General features: G+C 46.1%; 1 protein-coding gene across 1 annotated transcript in view; it reads right to left on the bottom strand.

Annotated features, from left to right (window-relative positions):
* The window catches only part of ALG10 (ALG10 alpha-1,2-glucosyltransferase), a 57,112-nt gene that overhangs the window by 30,177 nt on the left and 518 nt on the right, over window positions 1–26,417 (bottom strand). The window lies entirely within an intron of this gene.

Raw genomic sequence — 26,417 nt, 5'->3', positions numbered from 1 at the left:
CACGCCAAAAACATATCTGCATGAGTACACATCTTAGGAAATATACAACAATATAAAAAAAAACACAGTCTCTGTCTCTCTTTAGTTCAAATAGGTATTTATTATATAGTTACAAAATATACACCTCATATACAACACATTAATTAGTTAAAACAGACCTCCTGCATACACATAATGTCCAGGTATATACATTATTTCCCATTCTCATCAAATATAGTAATTTGTAGAAAATCCGTCGAATTGGCATTTCGGTGGAAATCGATATCATTCACATCACCATGATCAAGACATATACTTTAAAACAAAAACTTTTAACTGGTTTCTTCAGAATTGTAATTGCATTAGCAATTCGGGAAATGATCGGTACTAACTGCACTTCAGCCAGGTCAGCTATTAACAATCCATCCTTTCACTCGAAGAACCTTCTTGTGCTAGACCGACCATGACACTGTCTACAATGCCTAAAATTACATATGCTAATGCTCGTATAGTGCTTCAGGCTATGTGGTTCGCCTACAAATTGACTTTTTGACTGTGAATGCAAGTTCACAGCTGAAAATAACTCTCTTATGTCTGCCTGAAATTCAAAAAAGAATTCCTAACAGGCAAAAATGCATTAAATACTGCAGATTTTTCTGCAACAAGTCCCCAACTCCTCTCGGCCCTTTTAGACCCCAGATATTTTATTACAAGACCAAATACTCATATTGCGCAGTCTCTTTTCTTACTCTTTTTGTTATTCACAGCACATAAATGCACTACATAGCCCAAAATCCTGCAGGAAGTGCCAAAACAGTCACAAAACAAACAATTAGAAACAGAGTATGAGCAGCACCAATTGTCGCATAGCATCCTCTTTTCTTGCTGCTGAGATAAGTTTTGGCATGGTGCTATGTGGCATTATTTTAGAAAGGAGCAAGTTTGTTATTAGATGTTGACTGAAAGTGTTGTTTGTAAACCGAGTGTGCAGTGTGGCAAAGAGAGCTTCTTCTCTCAAGGGAGGCGAGACACTATCAGTGTTTGTTTGTAAAGAGTGGCATAGTGCAAGTGTTTGTTCAAGGATTACTGTCGGGATAGTGGTTGCTTTCTACACCAGCAGGGCACACGCGGGTATAATGGCAGGCTTCTGCTGCAAGCAGATACAAAGTATCCATTCTCTCTTTTTTTTTAATGTTTGAAGCTGCGAGCATGATGTGAGGGTGGCAATAAATGCGCAATGCGGCTGTGTGCTAGCGCACCCTTTCATGTGTTGTTAAATGTGCAAATAAATGTTGGTTTGACCATCACAAAAGTATTGGAAACACATTAGAGATGTCATCGAATTCATAAAATGTATTTTTTGCTTTCGGTTTGAGTGTGCAATTATTAATATGCAGACATATTTATGATATTCTAATTCTGAATTCTTCTCCCCATTTAATAACACTGAATATTCGGTTGGGGAAGATTTTTTTGAAAATTAAATATATTTGAAGGAGGTTCAATTCCCCGAGTATTACTGACCAACAGGTAATTATGGAAATGAATGCTGGCACGGACCATTCAGATAATGGGGAGAACAGAGGATGAAACATTTTGACGATTTTTGTTGCTAATTCTTGGACAATTCTGCCATTAGCTCTAATACCAAATAAGAGGCCTCTTTTAAAAATCTAGTCGTTGATATAGGCAACCGAGTGGCAACCGTCATTAATAATTCTTCGTCCATGCCTATTGAAGGCAAAAAGATCTCAAAAACTCAGCACCTTGTGGTGCATCATGGTCCAGAGCAGGAAATGATTGGTAGTTGTTCAATTGCACGGGGTGCCAAGCACCCTGGGTCCAGTTGGTTTGACCCGTTATGGATTCAGATGGTGGTCATTATAAAAAAACATTTAATTATTTAAATGATTTACGGATTAATAACTTGTACTATGATAATTCTTATTAGGATCATTGTGATGTATCTGATGCAGCTAAAAAGCGTAAAAAAGAGGTTGTTCTGGATTCTGAGGGGAATCCTATCTTTGATCCCGCTCTATTGCAACATCCAAGCTCGGCAGAGTGGTTCCCACCATCATTTGTGGATGTTTACATTAAGTCCAGAATTAGGGGCCTGGTGGATAGGGCTACTCGGGGCCAAGAGGAGCGATGAGTGCCCTGGGCCTACAATTTCTGATAAGGTGGCATTAACCCCTTCATTTGCTTCAAAGACTGTTACTTTTCTAAGTAAAGGGATAAGGACACCAGGAAAGCGTGGGTATCTTGCCAGGATATGCTACTAGGCACTTTGGGCCCATTAGCACCTCATTTTGTGCTGGGCGGTGCAAGCAAAGCCTTCAGGGGAAGTCTAGTACCCTAAAATAGTATCCAGGTGAGCTCAGAGAGATATTTGTTTCTTAGGAAACGCTAAAGCTGGTATTTCCTACAAGAGGAGGAAGGGTTTGTTACTAAAAATTTACCCGAAAGCGAGGGACTTAGCAAGCCCCAACATTGCTTTGAACGTGTAGAGTTCCTTTATTGGGGATGAATTTAATAAGGAAATAGGATGTTATGTTAAGGTCTTTCTCCCTTAAACTAAGCCCGCTCTTCACAAATGAGATCACTTCTAAGGCCAGTGGAATATGGAGTTGTTTCGCTGGCCAGCTGTTCCCCTTCGAACCAGCTGCCACTTCACGTACACCAGGCTGATGTTTCTTCCAACAGAGAAGGAGGTGTGCATCAGCTTTGGACACTTTGGCGGTCAAGCAAGCCTCTTTGCAAGAATGGAGAAGTATTTCCAAAGACCCATGGGATCTGCAAAAATGGAGTGCTTATCAAATAGACTTTTATGCAACACTTTACCAACACGAATTTCAAGCCCAATGAGACATTCTCAAATGAATGTCCTAATCTAGAAAGAACCCATGTTACTTGCATGTATTCCTAGTAAAGCTCTTGAAGTCTGAGATCGTGGTCACTGGTAGATCTTCCTGCGTTCTTCTGAAAAACGGCAAATGTCATATTAAGGAAGTCGCCACAAATACTTCGAGGGGACCGATTGACTGAGGTTTTGGGTCACAAGCTTTACTAGGAATACACGCAAGTAACATGGGCTCTTTCTAAATTTGGACATACATTTGTGAATACACAACACTGTGGGTGAGCACCACAAAAATAGCAGGGGGATCACTAAGTTGATTAGAAGTGTCCCTTTTAGTCCTGATGAAATGCCACAGATCCCAGTGGGGCGGGTGGGGGGGGGGGGGGTGGACTCCTGGGAAAGAAACATGCAGACCTCAGATATGAACCAAAGGAACATTATTTCCAGTGTGGTTCTATCACTTTGATTTTAAACTGAACAAGGACACAAATATAACTCATTGTTTGATGTCCTTAGTTAATTTTAACTTTCACTTCTGCTCTCCAATCTACCACTGCATGTACTGAAAAAAATCCTCCAGGGTAAGCGTCTGTCGTTTTGAAGCTTTCCGCTTCATTTCTCACACAAAAAAAGATCTCCAGCAAAACGCCCCACCCCGAGGGGCCCATTAAGCATTGCAGCACCCACCCAACAAGGAACACGGCCTGATTATGAAGCATGCCACCTCAGTAGGCGAGGGCCTGTGCATCCCAAAAAGGATGTCTAGTGACCTCTGAGAAGCAACTGAACCCTCAAGGTGGGTTTCACTTCTTATAATTATTGGAACTGTAAACTCAATTGATATGATATTTCCAGGGCCACTTTACTACTGGGTGCTCCACAGATTAAAAATAAGACATTTACAGAAGCAGCCAGGTTATTCCCAAATGGTTCCACTCGACAAAAATGCAAAAGCAGAAGTTGCATGGTGGTTGGCTCACGTGGATACCTTGAAAGAAAAAACATTTTTTCCTACATTCCCAGATCTTGTATTAGAGCCAGATGCAAGCCTACAGTAAAGGAGCACAACATGTGGCACCTTTTGGACAGGAGGAACAGACATTGAAAAATCTACTTGCCCACTCGCTATGGCGAGACAGATTTGATCAGATCGAGCTATTTATAGGACCTACTCCTCCATTCATGTGAGTGAAATTACACTGGAAAGGAAGAGGTGTTCTGTTTATTCAGAAATTGAATAAGCAATAAAGACAACTTTAAATTGTGTTTTTATCTTGACACATTTGTGGTCTATTCAAGGACTGAGGTCAAATGTCACCTTGTCTTTTTAGAAATTGCTGCTTATGTTAACCTGGAAAACAGTGTTCACTTTTCTTTCTCTTATTACAGTTAGAGGTTTTTGTCAAGTGATATATCAGACAATAATTGCGAAACAAAAGGCTGTAAGATGTAAGTTTCATTCTTGCACACCACATTTAAAAAGCTTTTAAATGAATAGTACAAATATTTCAAAATATATCAGAAATTACGAAAGCACATTACTTCTGCAATTCTTAAGTGTGATGCAAACAAAAATTTAAATAGGAGCAAAACAAACAGAACACTACTTGGTAGTGAGCAAATTTTAACAATTTGCAGAAACTCGATGTGAGAAGTTGGCCTGATATATGGAAGAGGTGTGGCGCCGCGGCCAGGGCGACTGACTCCCGAATCTGGGGATCACGGTTCGATCCCCGGCCCCGGCAGCAGATTAGCCCAGCACCATGTGACTCTGGGCAATAGCTTGCTTAATCTTCCCGACGGCCCCCAGCGCCTAGAGATCCTTACGGGTGATTGTGCGCTTTACAAATGTGGAATATTATTATTATTATATGATGTTTCCAATTCTGGAACCACCTTGTATCAGTCCAAATATCCCCTTATGGTGTCTGGTTGTAAGTCAACCTTATAGACAAGCTATCTTAAGGGTAGCATAGACTAAGCAGCCTTAAAGGCTTAACTCAAGAGGTCGTGTTAAGCAAGCTGTTTTACCAATCACAATCCTGTAATATCAAATGAAAGGACACCACACAAGAATATATTATAAAAATATATGTATTTATTACTCACAATAATCCCCAGTACTCTTTATGAATAAAGGGGCACAAGCGTTAAATCAAAAGCACAGTATAACATACAAAGTTGCACAAATATGGATGAGGGCGAGGGGCCACTCAGACCATATACTAAACAAGTGGTATAAGAGATACCAATCGAACAGTGGTTAGGCCTAGGGCCTAGGGAATCGCTGGGAGCAGTCGGGACAAGCAATGCTGAAGTCGGGAAAAGCCCGCGGGATTCGGGTGCAGCGCTGAAAGCGCACGCATGCACCAATGTTAGTCAATGGTGCGTAAAAGTTACACAAATAGAAGTTAAGGACACTTCCGCTGAACCTAGAGGGACAAAACTTAAGACACAGACCCTAGAGGTGTGTACCAGTGTGGGAACACCGGCGTTGCAATGTTACCTCACCCACAGGAAGCGGGTGCAGAGGGTCGAAGTAGTGTCGGGTTTCGTCACGCTGATTCATGGTGCTTGAAGCTGAAGAGGCTGCAGGCGCTGTGAAGGAGAAGTGTCCGGTGGGATCCAAGGGTGGATCGAAATCGAAAAGTACCTGAAAGCAGAGGGGACAGAGTCTGGGTCACTCAGCAGTGACCAGGGTGGAACCAGGACGGAACCAGGCAATGTCGGGCGCAATCAGGTGGTTTTCGAGGAGCTTCTCTCCGCTGTCACGTGGGCTCTGGGGCATCTACGAAGTCCAGGAGCAGGTCACGATCTGTCCCACGCAGGCTCTCGCCGTCAGCGCTGTCGGCTTCAAGATTGGAGCAAACAACACTTGGCAAAAACAATCCACGCGGAACCGGAAGATTGCTTCTCACTCAGACCAGGAGGGTCAGAGTGGGGGCTCCTTTTCAGGGGAGCTGGTGCAAATCTGGAGCAACCAGAATCGCAAGTCATTTTTCAAGTTTCGTCGGCACAGGGGCCACAAGCCGGCTGGCAAGTGACCGGGCCAACGCGTTGAGCCAAAAGAAGCAGAAGGGCCCCACGCAGCACTCGTCGAGTGTGGAGGGCTGAACTTCAGTGCAACAGTGGCTCAGGGTTGGGGCTTCTCAAACCCCGGTGTACAGCTTCGAGGGTCACTCGTGGGCTGCACGGTCAGCGTCTCGTGGTCTTTCCAAGATGGCGTGCCCCACGCTTCCGGTCGCCTCCACGGGTCTCAGCTCTGCAGGGACTGTGGATCGGGCTGTTAGAAGGCAGGCAAGCTTGATCTCGTCGATCTCTGTCGCTCGAGTTCCGGCGGGAACTGCAACAAAGCAGACGTCGAGGGCTGGATGGTGCCTGTTTGCACAGGGTGGTCACTCCTTGACCACAAGGGAGATTCTTCAGTCTTCTACGTTGAGTAGGATGTCGAGGGGTCCAGAGTTTCGTTTCTTATGTTTCATCAGGATAATCTGAAGTGCTTTGGCACTGCTCCCACTCTTATTCGAATCTGGGGGGCTGGATTACCTGCTCGGTCCCCTCCTATGGGTGGGACCCAGGAAGTGGGTGGATACACCCCCTTCCTTTGATCCAGGCCGCGCTGGCACGAGGGCTGGAGTGCCCCAGGACCGGTTTGGCCGGATTATGCAAGGGGCAGCCTTGTGCTCCCCATGCAGTGTCTGGTTTCTTTCAAACCTCCCTGCTACAATCCACTATCTCCTGTCTGGGGGGGTGTAACACCTCCCTGCGACAGGAAACCCTTTGTCCAGGCCCCTTGGGCTGAGTTTCGGTCAGCTTCAGGGGGTCAGACTTGTGTCTGTGGCAGAAGCATCCATTTTGTGGATCTGAGGCCCTTTTAGAAATTAACCGCATTTAAGTAAAGTAACATGTCTTACCCCTCTAGAGGGGTGGAATGCTATCCCCGTCGCCAGAACTGGCGAGGGGATAGTATTCCAAATCGTAGGACACCTTACACGACATGTTTTGATAAAGCCAAACCAAAGTTGCTATATAACCGCGAGGATTATAATGCACTTAATAGTATATGGTATGGCATTATCCTGAAACAGCTTAGGGATTTGTTCCAGACGGCTGCAGACAGGCTCAGCTCATGCTGGAGCTCCATTTCACATTACACCACGCACTCTGCCTCCAGGATTGATAAGGCCTTCCATAGGAGTGGCTCACAGGTTTATATGTGTCCAGATATAGGTTTAGATATAGGTATACTATATCTAAGCAAGGGGTGATTACACCATCTTACCCCAGCTGAGTGATCAGCCAGTTGTGTCAATTTAAGAACCAGCCAGGGGTGGCAAAAGATATGCTGCAGCCCCTGGTAGGCCTTGGTGGCACCTATGCCCTGAGCACCTATAGTGCATGGTACAGGGGCTGACAAGGAGTCCATTTCCAATTGTGGTATGTACCTAGGGTACATGGAATCCATTTTACAGAGAGAGCAGATAGTAGGCCTGGTTCCCTGCTAATCAGGGCCCCAGGCTAAGTCAAAAACCAGCTAAACACAAGGCAAAAAATCTGGGGTAACCATAGTCAGGTAGCCACCTTCCTACATAAACCCCCCCCCCCCACCCCCCCCCCCCCCCAAACGAAAGGAGATAAGGCTATCCTTGGCCAGGTAAGCCTATATTGCCTGAGTGGCCATATAAGGAAGTACCTGCACTAGCATGGGTACCCCCTGTCTCATGGTCCACTAAGCAGTCCCTCACCCTTGGGGTATTAGAGGGTCTCCACCATAGGGAATCACTATCTTGGGTGTGTTTATGCAGAGTTAAAGGCTGGTTTGGATATGGAGTATTGAAGTGAGGCTCCACTAATTTAGGGCTCAGCTTCCTCCAATTATCTTCCACCATGTGTGCCTTTCTTTCTTTAACTGAGTTGCACTGTGCTCTAAGGGTCAACCTCTGGCTACCTAAAGCTGGACGCTGGGTCCCTCTGTTTGGCTTGCTGGAGGGACAGTTCAGGTTTGGGCCCTTTGGGTCCCAGGTTTGGCTGTGCCCAACAGAATCCATCTGTGGGAGGTCCCTAACTACTTTTTTAAGGGGGCTCCCTCAGGAGTTTTTAAAGTTTTCACCTCACTAGGGCTACTAGTTTTGGTGCCCCTAATCTGTTGATGGAGGTGCTTTATTTGACAGGGGGCCCTCTGGGTCTCACTGTCCTTCTTGTCCTCTGCAGCCCTGGGCTGACTAGGGCAAGGTAGAGAGGGGCAGGTTACCTGCTACAGACTGGGTCCCACCTGAGAAGGGTCCACTGACATCAGAGGCTCTGTCAGGCTAGGCCTAACCACCTCTGGGGCAGTTCCTTCATCAGGGGTAAGATCAGTTCCCTGAGGAGGCTGATCCTTTCCTAAAGTCTGGTGAGGGGGAGATTTCTCGTCCTCCTCTGTGCTCTCAGTTTGTGTGGAGTTATCCATCATTTCAGGCTTCACAACACACATATCAGTTTGAGTTTGGGCTGTGGCCATCACAGCCCCACCAACCTTTTCAGGCGGGGACTCAGTTTGGGTTTCTGCTGTTATCATAACAGCTTTGCTATTCTGTTCAGGAAGAGCTTCTGCTAAAGATGGGGCAGAGAGTTGCTCAGCCCTACCAACCTTTTCAGGAAGGACATCTTGAATTGGGACTGTAGCCAATACAGCCCCACTAACCTTTCCATTGGAATTTACCATTCTAGAATGGGTTTCCTGTTCAACCTCAGCCCAGGCTGAGATTTCCAAATCATTACCAAGTAGGCAGTCTACAGGCAAGTTTTGTGACACTGCCACTCTCTTTGGGCCAGTGACACCTCCCCAGCTGAGACTTACTACTGCCATGGGATGATTTGTTTGGATGCCATCAATGTTTGTTACCTGGTATGTGGCACCAGGTAAATGTTGCTTAGAGGGGACTATACAATCAGCCACCATGGTGATGCTAGCCCCTGTGTCTCTAAAAGCTTCAACTTTCAAACCATTGATGATGGGTTCTTGTCTATATTTGCTCAAAGTATTTGGGCAATCAGAGAAGTTGGCAAACCCCATGCCAGTCTCATAAACAAGATTATTTGGGGATGGGGACCTGGATAGGCCAGGGTCCTCCTGGGCTCCAAAAGTAAACCCACCCAGATTCCTGGGTGTGCTCCCACTTCCTGGGGGATTACTGCTGACAGTAACAGGAGGTGTTGGAGCTGGCTTTGGAGGTATATTCTCTTTATTGCCATTCTTGGGACAACAGTTGTCTGTTTTGTAATGCCCAACCTGCTTACAGACATGGCAATAGGGCTTTTTCTCAGTTGAGGAAGTGTCTTGGGACCCACCCCCATTCTTGGAGTTTTGGGGCCCTGGGGAAGTCTTTTCTTTACTTTTATCCCTACCCTTATCTTGAGGCTTGGTAGACTCCTTCTTCTGGTTACTGTCCTGATTCTTAGGCCTAATCCTGGTTCTGACCCATTTATCTGCCCTCTTTCCCAATTCTTGGGGAGAGATCAAATCTGAGTCCACCAGGTGCTGGTGTAAGAGCTGGTTCTGACAATTACTTAGGATCTGCTCCCTCATAATCAAATTATACAATCCTGTAAAGTCATGTACTTTGCTGCCATGTAGCCAACCCTCCAGAGCCTTAGTAGCACAATCTACAAAATCAGTCCAGTCCTGTGTCTGTGTCTTCTGGGTGTCTCTGAACTTCAACCTGTACTGTTCAGTGGTTAAGCCAAACCCATCTATTAGAACACTCTTCAGGACTTTGTAATTGTTTGCATCCTCATGTCTGACAGTGAGGAGCTTATCTCTCCCTTTCTCAGAAAAGGAGTACCATAAGATTGCAGCCCACTGTTCTTCAGGAACCTGCTGTACCATGCAGGCTCTCTCAAGAGCAGTTATCCACTTGTGGATGTCATCCCCTTCCTTGTAGGGGGGCACAATCTTTGTCAGGTTTCTACTATCATAGGACCTGGGATTCTCTCTAGGAATATTGCTGCCACCAGTGGCATCTAAGCCACACATTTTCTGTTCTCTTGCCAAGGCAAGTCTAGCTTGAGCCAGGGCTACCTCCTCCCTCTCTATCTGGAGTTTGACAGCCCTCATTCTTGCCTCATGCTCTTTTTTCTGAAAGGGAGTCATTCCTCTCTGAGATTCTCTTGAGGCACTAGAAATATGAGAGTCCCCTGCTGGAGATCTCACCCTTCTGTTGCCTGGGAGAATGTTATAGGATCTGGGGAGGTGCTGGCCCTCTCCATTCCCAAGTAGGTTTAAGTTGGCCTGGCTAAGCCTGGCAACTATAACCTGGCTAACCCTCTGATCATGATCTTCAGGGTCCTCTACCTCTGAGTCCTCCTCCTCTTCTTCCACTGGGGGAATCTCATTCTCAGGGGGTTGACCTCCATCTCCTGATCCTAAGGGAACTTCAGTTGCCTTATCTAAGTCATCCTGTTCTAGAATGGCTATCAGGGAAGGACTGGTGGGACTTCTGCCCCTTTTTAACCCTCTTGATATGCGCAAGGCAACCAAGTCTTTGTGGGTTAGTTTGTCATAACTGGAAGTTGCCTTGGTAAGGTCAACTGTCACAGGCAGAGAGCCTGAAGCTTCACCTGTGCCAGACATGACTGCTAGTGAGGTGTAAGTGGTGCACTTACCTACACTAAGTGTTTTCCTACTGTACCTTGCTAGTGAGTTGTAGTCAGGGTGTGCTAATCCCTTTAATCTACAACTGCTAAGTTCAGTAGAACTTAATATGCTAAGCTTTTGATTTATATGTACCTAAGGTACTTGATGTGATCTTTCAATTTGATAAAAAGATTGCAATGGTAAAACAAACAGCAAGCTCAAATCCGCACCGCTGCTCACCAATGTGAGAAGTTGGCCTGATATATGATGTTTCCAATTCTGGAACCACCTTGTATCAGTCCAAATATCCCCTTATGGTGTCTGGTTGTAAGTCAACCTTATAGACAAGCTATCTTAAGGGTAGCATAGACTAAGCAGCCTTAAAGGCTTAACTCAAGAGGTCGTGTTAAGCAAGCTGTTTTACCAATCACAATCCTGTAATATCAAATGAAAGGACACCACACAAGTATATATTATAAAAATATATGTATTTATTACTCACAATAATCCCCAGTACTCTTTATGAATAAAGGGGCACAAGCGTTAAATCAAAAGCACAGTATAACATACAAAGTTGCACAAATATGGATGAGGGCGAGGGGCCACTCAGACCATATACTAAACAAGTGGTATAAGAGATACCAATCGAACAGTGGTTAGGCCTAGGGCCTAGGGAATCGCTGGGAGCAGTCGGGACAAGCAATGCTGAAGTCGGGAAAAGCCCGCGGGATTCGGGTGCAGCGCTGAAAGCGCACGCATGCACCAATGTTAGTCAATGGTGCGTAAAAGTTACACAAATAGAAGTTAAGGACACTTCCGCTGAACCTAGAGGGACAAAACTTAAGACACAGACCCTAGAGGTGTGTACCAGTGTGGGAACACCGGCGTTGCAATGTTACCTCACCCACAGGAAGCGGGTGCACAGGGTCGAAGTAGTGTCTGGTTTCGTCACGCTGATTCTTGGTGCTTGAAGCTGAAGAGGCTGCAGGCGCTGTGAAGGAGAAGTGTCCGGTGGGATCCAAGAGTGGATCGAAATCGAAAAGTACCTGAAAGCAGAGGGGACAGAGTCTGGGTCACTCAGCAGTGACCAGGGTGGAACCAGGACGGAACCAGGCAATGTCGGGCGCAATCAGGTGGTTGTCGAGGAGCTTCTCTCCGCTGTCACGTGGGCTCTGGGGCATCTACGAAGTCCAGGAGCAGGTCACGATCTGTCCCACGCAGGCTCTCGCCGTCGGCGCTGTCGGCTTCAAGATTGGAGCAAACAACACTTGGCAAAAGCAATCCACGCGGAACCGGAAGATTGCTTCTCACTCGGACCAGGAGGGTCAGAGTGGGGGCTCTTTTTCAGGGGAGCTGGTGCAAATCTGGAGCAACCAGAATCGCAAGTCGTTTTTCAAGTTTCGTCGGCACAGGGGCCACAAGCCGGCTGGCAAGTGACCGGGCCAACGCGTTGAGCCAAAAGAAGCAGAAGGGCCCCACGCAGCACTCGTCGAGTGTGGAGGGCTGAACTTCGGTGCAAGAGTGGCTCAGGGTTGGGGCTTCTCAAACCCCGGTGTACAGCTTCGAGGGTCACTCGTGGGCTGCACGGTCAGCGTCTCGTGGTCTTTCCAAGATGGCGTGCCCCACGCTTCCGGTCGCCTCCACTGGTCTCAGCTCTGCAGGGACTGTGGATCGGGCTGTTAGAAGGCAGGCAAGCTTGATCTCGTCGATCTCTGTCGCTCGAGTTCCGGCGGGAACTGCAACAAAGCAGACGTCGAGGGCTGGATGGTGCCTGTTTGCACAGGGTGGTCACTCCTTGACCACAGGGGAGATTCTTCAGTCTTCTACGTTGAGTAGGATGTCGAAGGGTCCAGAGTTTCGTTTCTTATGTTTCATCAGGATAATCTGAAGTGCTTTGGCACTGCTCCCACTCTTATTCGAATCTGGGGGGCTGGATTACCTGCTCGGTCCCCTCCTATGGGTGGGACCCAGGAAGTGGGTGGATACACCCCCTTCCTTTGATCCAGGCCGCGCTGGCACGAGGGCTGGAGTGCCCCAGAACCGGTTTGGCCGGATTATGCAAGGGGCAGCCTTGTGCTCCCCATGCAGTGTCTGGTTTCTTTCAAACCTCCCTGCTACAATCCACTATCTCCTGTCTGGGGGGGTGTAACACCTCCCTGCGACAGGAAACCCTTTGTCCAGGCCCCTTGGGCTGAGTTTCGGTCAGCTTCAGGGGGTCAGACTTGTGTCTGTGGCAGAAGCATCCATTTTGTGGATCTGAGGCCCTTTTAGAAATTAACCGCATTTAAGTAAAGTAACATGTCCTACCCCTCTAGAGGGGTGGAATGCTATCCCCGTCGCCAGAACTGGCGAGGGGATAGTATTCCAAATCGTATGACACCTTACACGACATGTTTTGATAAAGCCAAACCAAAGTTGCTATATAACCGCGAGGATTATAATGCACTTAATAGTATATGGTATGGCATTATCCTGAAACAGCTTAGGGATTTGTTCCCGACGGCTGCAGACAGGCTCAGCTCATGCTGGAGCTCCATTTCACATTAAACCACGCACTCTGCCTCCAGGATTGATAAGGCCTTCCATAGGAGTGGCTCACAGGTTTATATGTGTCCAGATATAGGTTTAGATATAGGTATACTATATCTAAGCAAGGGGTGATTACACCACCTTACCCCAGCTGAGTGATCAGCCAGTTGTGTCAATTTAAGAACCAGCCAGGGGTGGCAAAAGATATGCTGCAGCCCCTGGTAGGCCTTGGTGGCACCTATGCCCTGAGCACCTATAGTGCATGGTACAGGGGCTGACAAGGAGTCCATTTCCAATTGTGGTATGTGCCTAGGGTACATGGAATCCATTTTACAGAGAGAGCAGATAGCCTGGGGCCCTGATTAGCAGGGAACCAGGCCAACTAAGTCAAAAACCAGCTAAACACAAGGCAAAAAATCTGGGGTAACCATAGTCAGGTAGCCACCTTCCTACACTCGACTTCTAAACATTGGTTGTACACAATATAGTTTTATCAGTAGGTAGCATGTCAGTGGGAAATGTTGTGGTCATTTCAATGGAACATCTGCTGACTGTAAATGAGTGTGCTACCACTTCATGCTTTAGGATTGTTTTTATTAAAAGTGATAGCTTCTAAATATTATTTGAGAAACATTCCTGCCCCAACCCGGATGACAATGCTGTTAATGAACTAAGAGGCAAGTCAGCGGTTATCCGTATCCTATATGTCGCTAGATTTGCGTTATATGTGGAGCAAAGGTGTAGTTGATTAAATCAAACAAAAGTGATTTTTGTACAGCAGGCATGCTGAGGAAAATGGTGGCTCAGTGAATATATTAACCTAGGATCACATAATTTGAAAACAGTTTATGGGTCAAAAGCATTACAATTTGGTCGAGTAGATTATTCACGTCACTAGACCTCCAGATCTAGTAATATTTTTATGATTTTCCGAGGCTTGTGGAAGATGGTTCATGAAGGAGTCTGCTATGCATATACATTGTTTAGAGCTTCTTGAAGTAAAAAGCAAAGCAAAGTTTCCAGTTCTCCTACATATGGACAATTTGACTGCAGTCAGTCACATCAACAAATTGGGGAGACAAGGTTGAAACTGCTGGCAGAATCAGCAAGGGTTCTGAGGGAAGTGGGTTTCACACAAGAAATCTCTTTGGTGCAGAGTATCTCCCAGGGTCAGCCAACAGGGTGGCGGATTGCTACTCACTAAATATGTTGGGCAGCAGTGAGTGGAGCTTAGATTTCTAGGTGTTCAAAGCTTTGGAAACTGTGTGGGGACCTTTTGGAATGGATCTCTGCTTCCAGACTGTCTTCCCAGCTAGTTAACTTTTTCAGTCAAAGGCTGTATCCGGAGCCCTTGGCAGCAGATTCCCGTCCCATGGATTGCCCTGAGGGATACATTATGCATTCCCTTCTCTTGCTATGGTAGCCAAGAGCCTAGCCTAAATATGCAGGCAGTCAGCAAGGGTGGTGTTTATTCCTGACTGTGTTCTCTTTCATATTACACTGTGAATTAGCAATGCAGCCACTTAGGTAGAATATCTCTGTTTTTCTTCACATTCAAACCTGTGTAGTGAGATGCCTTAAACAGTATATCTATATAAACAAAGGAAGTAAGAACATCTGCACCTAAACTATTGATAGCCATAAGGAAACCTTTTACACAGGTTATTTAAACAATGTTAAGTAACTGAGTAAAGGAGGTAATGTCCATGTCTAATGATTCACAGGGCAATTAGAAGCCAACTCAGCCAGGAGGGGCCTGTTTTCCAAAGCATTCTGGACTGGCGCAAAGCTAAAGGACATTTTAAAAGCTGCAGGCTGATCTAGGGTGTCAACCTTTAGAACATTTTTCTGTAGCTTTATTTAAACATGCATAATATGAGCCTCCAGCAGTCTTGTATTAAGATTGCAGATTCTCCTAGCCACTTGTGAATGAGAGTCCTGACTTTATTAAACGCAACAGAGGTGAGAATTATTCCAACTTCATGTTGCACCCTCCTAGAAAACCGTTGGCAGTGAAAGTGTTTCTCTGATTAGTTTAGCCCCTGGACAGCCAGCTAGCAACCATTTGAAGACTGGAGGAACAGAGAGGCTGGAGGAGCAGTCCAGTTAGACTCAGAGTTAATGTGATGGGAAGGAATCTGTAAAGACCAAGCGGATTTAATGTGGCTTTAATTGGCATTTCTTTTATTGTTTCTGATCTTCTGCTTTATTAATGGACTTTAAAACATTATCACAGTCACATCAAGCAACAAGGACGCTGTGTGAGGATTGGTGCAATTTATACTGTGTTTCTAATACGTAGTGTTTTGTTACTTCTTGCTGGGCCAGCAAGATTGTGAGTGTTGTAGTGTGTTTAAGTGCTGTGAATAATAAACACTAAGAAAAGAGAGTGCATAATACTTGCTTCCATTATCTTTAATAAAATCAGGACTCTCCTTTACAACTGACTATGACAACATCCAATTGACAGAGGTTTTTTGCACCTATCACAGATTCCCATTCCCCTGTCAGGGTGGGAAGAGGATCAGATTTTGTAAGGGAAGAGCGTTCCACAATGGGCAAAATGTTTTCCCACTCAAAGAGGAAAAAAAGGGAATAATATATGCACTTGTACAGAAGGCTCTTTCCCCTGCACAGATTACTGAGCTATGTAGAACTCTGAAAAGTAGGATGAGGAGCCCCCAGGAATAATCACAATATTCCCAATAGTATGCATTTGCAAGCGCTGAAGCTGCAGCAGCTGTCTCGGGTAAATTCTCCAATGAGCGTCCAGGTCTCCTTGAGTTCATCACAAGCAGGCCTGCAAAGGCAGCTGCCGGAGGGGGTCCTCGATGCTCCCCTGATGCTGGTAAATTTCATGGAATCCCCCCCATATGGAGTGAGGGGTGTTTGACGCTCCTGATGCTGGTCCTCAGTCGGAGCTAGGACCTGCTCGGATCACCACAGTGGTCTTTTTCTCTCGATGACGGTCTCGCCCAGAAAACGCTCCTTGCCATGTGCCGACATAGGGGTTCACTGTCCTTACTCTTTAAATGGCCTATGGACCAATCGGCCCGCAGCAATCTACGGGCAGCCCCACCTGGCAAACCGGGTTGACAACTTTGCTCCACACATCGGCAGAGCAGCAATCATCACAGCGGGCCTCCTATGGCATGTGGGGGTCACCAACTATTGCCTGAACGCAGGCAATAAACCGATTGGTGCAGCAGCCATCTCCTAATGCCTTGCTACAGGGATCCAATAGCCAGGATCATGCATTGGGCCTATCTCACGCCAATGCTCTCCTATTCCTCACAGGCTACACTGGTCTAGGCAAGCAGGCAGGAACTGATGCTTAAGCCTCCAGGGGCAGGTAGGTGGTTTTGAATTCCCTGGGTGATGTATCCTCACCTATCACGGAGACTGGCAGGTTTTGGACCCTAGACCTGGTCGCAGGCAGAAGTCTTGCAGAACTTCTCCTCCTCGTACAACCTGACTGGCTGCTTGACAGTTAACAACTTTGGGGGCCTCGATCTTCCCTTCTTATAGTCCAGTTCCAGATGCCAAATGTGAAATAGAGTCTGAGACTTCAAAGTTTATGTTGGGGGCCTACTTCCTTTTGAAGTGCCTTCTCCTCTGCCCTGCCTCCAGAAGGAAGTCTGTCACAACATGAATGACTCAAAATCTAATAACCCAACAACGCAGGCCATGGGAGTGACTGAGACTCACACCTGGATGCCAGCCACAGTGATATGTGTATCAAAAGGTTGCCCCTGAGCCTCTGTCCTACTCTTTATGATTCTCTTATCAGCCCCATCTCCTTCCCGAGATGTGCCCAGGTCCCTTCCCAATGATCTGTCTCTGAATCAAAGAGCACCCTTTGAAGTTTACTGAAGAGCCTGGCTCTCCCTTTCTGTAGTGTGTCCCATCCAGCACACAGGGATGCAGAAATCCACAAATGTGTTTGGGGGCAGGTGGGTTCCTCTACCTGCTCATTTCCTCCTGTTAGTTAACCCTACGTCTTCCAAAATGGAACCCAGTTTTCCATGTATTTACCATTCACAGGCACACATACATCCAGCACATATATATAACTTGCACACACTGCAGCACTACTTCTTTCGTGTATTGTACCATTCACAAGCACACTTACACCCAGCACATGTATTGCACATGCACAGTGTGAGACAACACACCAAACCGTTGTAGGCCCAGGGCAAGTTATGGGCATAGCAGCAGGGCTTTAAATGAGTGAGCCAGTAGAAAGGCCTGTTCACTCCTACTAGCTTTTTAGGGATGGGCCTCTGCCACACTTTGTATGCCTCAGTGCTCTTTCGTTTTGCCACCCTTCCTTGTTAAGAGTGCTTCAATAATAATGCTTCCTTACTACTCACTTCCCAATCCATCGCCCTTCCTTCTCTCAGCCTCTTCCAATTTCAAAAATATGTGATGTACAGTGCTTCCATCATATCGCACCTCCAGTGGGCTTCATAGTGTTGGTTATATTGTGTTCTGTGGGGAAGGTGAGCGCAATCAACTATACTACATTGAATCTGATCATGTAGCTATTACTCTACTTCCACATTAAAATACTTCCTTAATATATGGGTATGTGTGCGTGCGAGGGATAAGGGGGGGGGGGGCAAAACGTTCCTAGTTCTTTGGTGAACACACACAATTTATTTAGTTATTTTTAGGAACTCCTATATGTACTTCACACAGGGGGAAAAAGCACCATCAGAGGTACCCTCATCAGCTTCTGCAATGCCACCCCCCATCTCCAGCGACTGTGAACACTACATCTTCCTTAGGTTCTCAACTTCCATCTTGACCACCCCAGCAACACCAACAAAATGGATCTCCTGGAATGCCCGAGCAACATTGGCCTCAAGCAACTTGTCACCAAGCCTACCTACATCACAGGACACACGATCAACCCCATTTTTACTTCCAGCAACACAGTCAAGTACAACCACACCTCACAGCTAGCCAACACATAGAACCTGGAAAATGATTTCTGAAGACTAGGCGAACAGTACTCTCAACTCCCACCTCCCAGACACCAACATCCAACCCAGAACAAGGTGCGAAGAACTTCTGCCAGTGGATCACAGAAGGTGCCAACACAATCACCCCGCCAAGCTGGCCAAATCCAAAGGACTAGCAGAAGTGCCAGCTGGTTCACCGGAGAGCTGAAATACACCAATAGCAAATATCAGAAACTAGAAAGGAAGTGGCAAACCAGCAAAGACACAGGAGACCATACCCCTTCAAAACAGCACTCACCCAGTAGCACCACTTCCTGAAAGAAACAACAAAGAAAGCCCTAGCAGACCACAAGGAAGCCATCACAAACCACAGAAAGGAGCTCCTCGCCATTGTGAAAGAGTTCTCTAATCCTGCAGCTGCAAAGAACGCCATCACACCCACAAACACAACCCCCGAACACCTGCTCACTGATTGGGACCCTCTCACAACTCAAGCCACAATCTGCATCATGAACTCCGTGCACTCTGGAGCACCCACAGACCCCTGTCCCCGCCACATCTTCAACCTCGGGCGCAAGCCCATTGGCGACGAGCTCAATAAAGTCCTGAGCAACTACATCAACTCGGCCTCCTTCCCAGGGGGTTGGAAACATACTTAAGTAAGGCCAATCCTGAAGAAACCTTCCACTAACCCAGCAGAACCAAAGAACTACGAGCCCATCTCCCGGCTCTCCTTTCCAGAGAAGGTTCTGAGGAGGCAATCAACCAGCAACTCACTGAAAACCTGAAACACAACAACCTCCTGGACCCCTCTCAATCCGGATTCCGGACCAACCACAGCACCGAGACAGCCCTTATCGTAGCCACCGATTACATCAGAGCCCTCCTTGACTGCAGCAAAATGGCAGCCCTCATCCTCCAAGACCCATCAGCCGCCTTCAACACCACCTCCCATTAGATCTTAATCAACAGACTCTACCACATCGGACTACAGGGAGACAATATCAAATGGATCGCCTCATACCTCACCAGAAGAACTCACAGAATGAGTCCCCCACTGTTCACCCTGAAACCCAAGATGATCTGCGGCATCCACCAAGGATCCCACCCTCTTCAACACTTACATGACCCACCTGGGCAACACCGCCAGATCGCACAGACTCAATATTATCTTCTACACTAACAACACCCAGCTCATCCTTTTGCTGTCAGAAGACCCCTCCACCATCAGAGCCAATTTCCACAGATGGGGAACTGGACTGGACGAAGGACAACTGACTGAAGTACAAGAAGGAAATGCTCATCTTTGGGAACAACAGATCACCATGGAATAAAGCATGGTGGCCTGCTGAACTCAACCCAATCCCCGCCCAGACAGACCACGCCTGCAACCTCAGCATCAGCTTGGACAGCAAGCTATCTCTGAAGAAACAGGGAAACGCAGTCTCATCCGCCTGCTTCCACATCCTTCACATGCTCCGCAAAATCTTTAGGTGGTTCCAAGTCAACACCAGAAGGACAGTGATGCAGGCTCTCGTCACCAGCAGGCTTGACTATGGGAACTCACTCTATGTAGGTATCACTGCACGCCTTCTGAAGAGACTATAGACAATACAAAACTCTGCAGTAACACTCATCCTCGACCTCCCCAGACTGACCCACATCACACCACACCTTAAGAAACTACACTGGCTGCCGATCTAGATGAAATGTCAGTTTAAGGTGTTGTACACAAAGCCCTGCACAACATGGGACCAGCATAAATCAACACGTTTGACCTCCAACCAACCTACCAGACTCCTACGGTCCGCCTCCCTCTTCCTCGCAGACAACCCCTGGATCCGCTGAAGCAATAGCTGAGGACGCCCCTTCTCACACCTGGTGGCCAAAGCTTGGAACCACCTTCCCCTGCACCTCCAGACCACCTCAGCACTGCAGGAATTCAGGAAAGGCCTCAAGACCTGGCTGTTCAAATTACAGGATAAGCGAAGCCGCTAGCAACTCCATCACTTTGAGACCCTCATGGGTGATTTGCAGCACTCTATATATCCCTGATTGATATTTGCCAGCTGCCACTTAAAGTGTACCAGTGGTTGGAAGTGTTTGGCACTAGCATTTATTTCTGAAGACAGAGACATAGTTTTTATCATAAAACATTGCCTCAAAACAAGAGAGAGAAAGACAAAAAAGAAAAAAGAGAGGGAAGGAGAAAGATAGGAAAACAATAGCAAAAAGAGAAAGCAGGGTTGAAAAAGAACATCCACGATTAAGATAAAGCAAAGTAGGTGGTGGAAGAAAAAGGCATAATGTGGAGTCAATTTTAAGCTGCCTTGGTATTGAGAAGCCCCAGTACTTGGCCATCAGGTAGGGGTGCGTAAGAAATATTCTGGACTCGCAGCACCTATTTTTTTCATTTAATCATTGGGCAGCTGTGACTGATGCGGGTAAACATGCACAATCAGTGTTGTCCTTCTACTCTGCTTTCGTGATCTGGACCGCACTTAAGTATGTGGGGCATGATGAGCCGCAGATAAAAGCACAACCATCACTTTATAATTTCCATTATCTGCAACTTGTAGCTAGCGCTTGCAGTGTACCTACCAAGTGCAGGTCTTGAAAGGTACTTCGAAAGTTTTCAAACCCGTCATTGGGTAGGCATTGGTTTGTTTTAATTTTGCTTTCAACTCAGCCATAAAGTTGATCTATTATTACCTTTGCCTCAAAGTGAAAGCTCACCTAAACCAAGTTTACCGCTTCCAACAATTACTCTTCATTTTTACTGATAACGGAAAATGAGACACACTCTACTAAATCAAAATACACACTTTATTTGAAAATGTGAATACAGTTTTGGATGTGAACATCTGATTAGGAGCTATGCTTTTAGAAAAGATATGCGAGTGCTTGTCAGAAGCTTTACGCACCAAACCATAAGTTTATCAGTGCTGTAAGATGAAGGGTAAGTCTCAAAAAGCTCCAACTTGGCATGGATAAAGGGGACCTCGGAGTTCCGGACCTCAGGGCATACTACTATGCCTGCCAATTGCAATGGCTATCCCTTTGGATGGCCGGACGCAACCTACAAGAAATAGGATACACTGAGTGGGATATTGCAGGAGGAGCTTTGCATACACTACTTCCGCTGTGCTGCAAATTTATGCGACAGCTTCCTACCCTGTTGAATACAGCGCTGCAGTGTTGGAAAGCGGCACTTCACTACACGGGCACACATTCGGCCTATGCAGGCAATATCCCCCTGATGGGTATACCACTGTTGGCTGGACGTATAACAAAGCGTGCCATCGTTTCCTGGGCTGAAGCAGGAGTCAGCACTGTGTCTGACTTGTTCCATGAGGGACAGTTACTAGACTAGGGTAACTTTGTTCGGGAGACGGGAGTGCCCGACCACCTGTACATATTGCATGCAGCTGTAACACAATGTGTTAAAACACATTGGGCCTCACATTGACAGGAACCAGCCACACATGAGTTGGTTAAAATGCTATATTACATTGGAAGGGGTAGGCACTTAGTAAAATGGTTATATGTCGGGATCCGGGCACATGCGGGAATAGCCCTCACTACGTTACGAAATGCATGGTCGGGAGACATAGGGCGGGACGTAGAAGATAAAGAATGGGAGAAAATTATAGAACACCCTAGGAAAATTACAAGAAACGCAAGATTAAAATGTATCCAATCCATGATACTTCACAGGGCCTACCTTACCCCTCATAGGTTGGACAAAATGTTTCCACAAACGCAGCACAAGTGTCCTAGATGCTACGAAGTGGGTGCCGATTTAGCTCACATGGTGTGGTCCTGTCCACATCTAGGGGGATTTTGGGACTCGGTCAGACGCCACATATCTGCAGTCACACAAAGGGACATAACCAACACTATGGAGGAATGTATCCTGTGTCTTCATAAGTCCCATTCGAAACACAAGGTACAATATAGGTTTGCGAACCTGTTATTAATCCTCGCTATACTGGCCATCACCATGCGGTGGAAATCCAAGAAACCACCCCAAACACATGTGGCATAGCGACATGATTAGGTCGGGCAGTGCAGAAAGTGCGGCCCTAAAACGGGAGGAAGCCAAAGGATTACGTAAAACCCCGATAGCACTGGAGTGGGATACAATGTTAGAAACTCTTTAAATGCAGGAAGTGGATATTGTGGAATATCATAATGGTTCAGAATAAGGAGTGTGGGTCTCAGAACCCGTCCCGAACGTTATACTTCTGCTAGCAAGACTACAAATCCTTGGTTAGTGACAGTTAGCACTGTAATTCATGACAGAAGTGTTGTTGTTTTATTACAGATGTAGCCTGCCGGGCCCTGGGCATCATGATGCCCTACTATGCCGTTTCATGTAGACAAACGACTGGAGGGAGGGGAGAGGGAGAGGGAAAACAAGTTGGGGAGTTTATGTTTTCTTATAATAGACAAAGACATGTTGGGAGAACGGACACATACCCGAATGGGAAGTTGTGAATATCTGGGTACTGTTACAGGCACATTTGTCAATGCTTGTGCAACTTATTTATGTGATGAGCAGAAAGTATGTAATGACAATATTAGTATATTACTGTGTTGCACAGCAGACTCACTATAAATATTAAGTAATACTTTAGCAATGATGCAAACTGTAATGTCCCAATTGCCCTAGGTATTGTGATAGCCGTATTGTGTAAAATAAAAAGTTTGCTAATAAAAACTTTGTTTAAAAAAAAAAAAAGTGCCCTATGCCCCAGAGGGACATCAAGACATGCCACACAGATGGAAAGAGAACATATAATTGAAGCGTCACGGTATGCGCCTACACTCTCTTCTCTATTGCTATTTCCTTAGTACGGAAGAGTGCAGCCATGTCTATTTCACTGAGACCATACCTCTGATGTTTATCTCTACTCATCCTTCGACCCCCTGGGCAGGCAGTGGCCAAATGATGGAGCTAAAGGATAAAAGAAAGACCGCTTTTGTGCCTGCACCAAGCCTTCACCGAAGTCATGCAGAGGCACGTAGTAACATGCAACTTTTCAGAGCCAATGGCAAGGCGTTGTTTCGATAATATAGAAGCACTGCAATAATAAAACACTTTGGGGAAAAAATGCAGGTCATTTCCATTTTCAAGGCAAGTTAATTTTATTACGCTGCCATTCCGTGACGTAACACCTATTACAGGAAATGTGTGAAACGTTAAATCACGATATGCTGGAGGATCTCCATAATGCTGACTGTCTGCTCCTAAACACAGCTCCTGCTAGTTCAACGCGCAGTGAATATCCCCACCCCAACCCCTAGAGTTTGTCCCTACAATACATTTGCTGGACCATGTACTTCCAGTGCACGTTCTGTAGCTCTGAATCCAGCTCCTCCATCGTCATTGCTAACAATGCACTCCCTACAGTCAGTGAGCTTCCAATGCACTTGTTGCAGGCTTAGTCCACCCAATACATCTCGTGCATGCCCCGCACTCCCAATGAACCACCCGCTTCATTGCTGCTCTGAGTGCACCCCATAGAGTTTTAGCTCCCAATTCAAGTACTCAGCATGCACCCACTGCAACTCTGGTGTTTATAATGCACTACTTGTACCCTCAGTCAGTGCTTACATACCACCGTATGCTCTTCCTAAAAATAGTGTGGTTCCACTGCATTTGCTGCAGCTTTTGTCCTCCCAATGCGTCCAACGCTCTGAATGTACCATCCGCCGTGTTGCTACTCTCAGAGCACCTCCTACATCTTTTGCTTCCAAATGGCTGGTGCTACAGATGTACTTTCGGTACAAAAGGGGGTGGTGATGGACGGAGCATCTGAACCAATCAAACACTCACACCCAGTCAAAAGATCTGGGTTTAATCCATCACCGTTCTTTAGCCCACTCTGCCACCCCAGTTCAGACATGGCTACATGCAAATCAGTCTGACCCTGTGCCTCATGGGAACAGTCCAGCCCCAACTGCCAAGCCATGCCTTCCCTGGACCGGAAACAAGCTTCCGAGGACCGGTTTCTGGCATTACAGCCTTCTTCAGCCCGGCTTGCTTGAATCCAGTGGCAAAGTGAGCAAGGGACTCACGTCTGAGCATACCCTGCCACACTTATGGCGGCCAAAGCGGTACAAAAGGGGGTGGTGATGGACGGAGCATCTGAACCAATCAAACACTCACACCCAGTCAAAAGATCTGGGTTTAATCCATCACCGTTCTTTAGCCCACTCTGCCACCCCAGTTCAGACATGGCTACATGCAAATCAGTCTGACTCTGTGCCTCATGGGAACAGTCCAGCCCGAACTGCCACGCCATGCCTTCCCTGGACCGGAAACAAGCTTCCGAGGACCGGTTTCTGGCATTACAGCCTTCTTCAGCCCGGCTTGCTTGAATCCAGTGGCAAAGTGAACAAGGTACTAGCGTCTGAGCATACCCTGCCACACTTATGGCGGCCAAAGCGGTACAAAAGGGGGTGGTGATGGACGGAGCATCTGAACCAATCAAACACTCACACCCAGTCAAAAGATCTGGGTTTAATCCATCACCGTTCTTTAGCCCACTCTGCCACCCCAGTTCAGACATGGCTACATGGCTCGGAGACAAATTTGAGAAAGGCCTACTTACAAAAATGTAATAATTCAATTTTGATGCAAGACACATTCCAGGTGCAAAGAAAGCCAGAGCACATTTTCTGTTCAGGTGTCCAATGCAGAATGTGGGGGGAAAGGTTCTAGTTGATTAGGTTGAGTGCGTTCTTGGAAAAGTAGATGCCAAGGTAATTGCCAGTAAAGCCATTTCATTTTTGGATTGGAAGGAGTGTGCTGAGAAAGACACTTGTCAAGTCAAATTAAGACAGTTCATTACTAATGGTTGGCTTCTGGAAAGGAATGTGAGCGATGAAATTAGATTTCTTTTTACAAGATTAAAGAATAGATGTCTATTGAAGGTGAACTGTGTGCTTCCTGGGAGAAGACTCGTTTTCCCAAGTTTCTTAAGGAAGCGCTTGGTGGATCTTGCGCATCAAGGTCATGTTGGCAGAACCAGTACAAAAAAAAGGGTGCGTAATTTCCATTGGTGGCCGGGGATGGACTATGAAGTGAATATGTGCGTCAGCCAATACACAAGTTGTAGTCAGGCCAACAAATCCCTGTGGGTTTATCCGGCTCCCCTGTGCCCAGCTGTATATCCCAAAGGCCCATGGGAAACGTTGGGTGTGGATTTTATTGGTCCCATGTCTGATCTATTAATCTGTAGGGGATATACTTTGGTAGCTGTGGATTACAACTCCAAGTGGGATGAGTGTAGGTTTATGAAGAAACCTAATACGGAGGTAGTGGGATTTTTGTCATTGTTGTTTGGGAGGGGTATCCCAGGTTATCGTTACTGACAATGAGGTGCAGTTTAAGTCAAATACCACGTACAAATTTATCAATGACCATTGAATCACAATCTCACTGTTGCTCTGTATAGTCCTCAGGGCAACGGGATGGTACAAATGGTTAGCTGCATGTTGAAGGAGACTGTCCAGATAGCATTGGCTGCTGGGGTAGATTTAACAAGGGCTGTCCAAGATAGCTTCTCAGCTTATCTTAATACTCTGCATTCTTCTACAATCAATCAATCAATCATAACATTCAGAAGTTTTGCCTTTTGTTGAGATGCAGACATTCATCTTGCGATGTATCCCCTGCGTCGGTTGTTAAGACTGAAGCTAGTAGAAGAGTTCCTAGTTGTGAGGAGGTGTGATGCAAGGTGAGTCCTTCATCCGTCGCCGGAAGGGTATGCAACATAAGGAATACGGTTCTTCCCACGTAGTTACATGAATATGTTTTGCATTAATTACTTGATTTTATTACTTTGAATACAAATTGTTAATTTTTTTATTATTTAGTTCATGGTTCTTAGTTCATGTATATTAGTTACTTTTGTTTAGGTCTGTTAAGGGGGAAGATGTGTTGTGGGTTGTTTACTCGAGTTCCATTTGCAATGGAATAATTTTTTGGGATGTTGCCACAGTAGTTCTGGCAGAGCATTCTAGGGAGACGGTTAATCTACTTTGGACGAGATACTTGAAGGGCTGTGTGCAGTCTGTCAAGAATAAACCTACTTTACATGACACCTGTCACATGTTGTTTATTCACAACATACAACTTATACTCCCAATGCGCCTATGTCAGCCGTCGCTCTCAATGCATGCCCTATGGTAATTTATTTATTTAATGCAATTTTATATATCGAGAACTTTACCCGAAGGTGTCAGAGCGCTTTACAAAAGGACCAGTTATATTACAGAAGGACTTCAGAGTACATGTTACATAAAAGATACGAACAGAAAAACTCTAAATTCACAGAGAATGTAAGTATAAACGTCTACTTCAGATACTAGTGATTAGAGTTACAGATATACAATTTGGAGATTCACTCGAGGAAAGTTACAAGATACAAGCGGATACGCTCTAAAATCACAT

The sequence above is a fragment of the Lissotriton helveticus genome, chromosome 1_1 (assembly GCF_964261635.1).
Source record: "Lissotriton helveticus chromosome 1_1, aLisHel1.1, whole genome shotgun sequence".
Lineage (NCBI taxonomy): Eukaryota > Metazoa > Chordata > Amphibia > Caudata > Salamandridae > Lissotriton > Lissotriton helveticus.
This window is presented reverse-complemented; position numbering and strand designations above follow the sequence as displayed.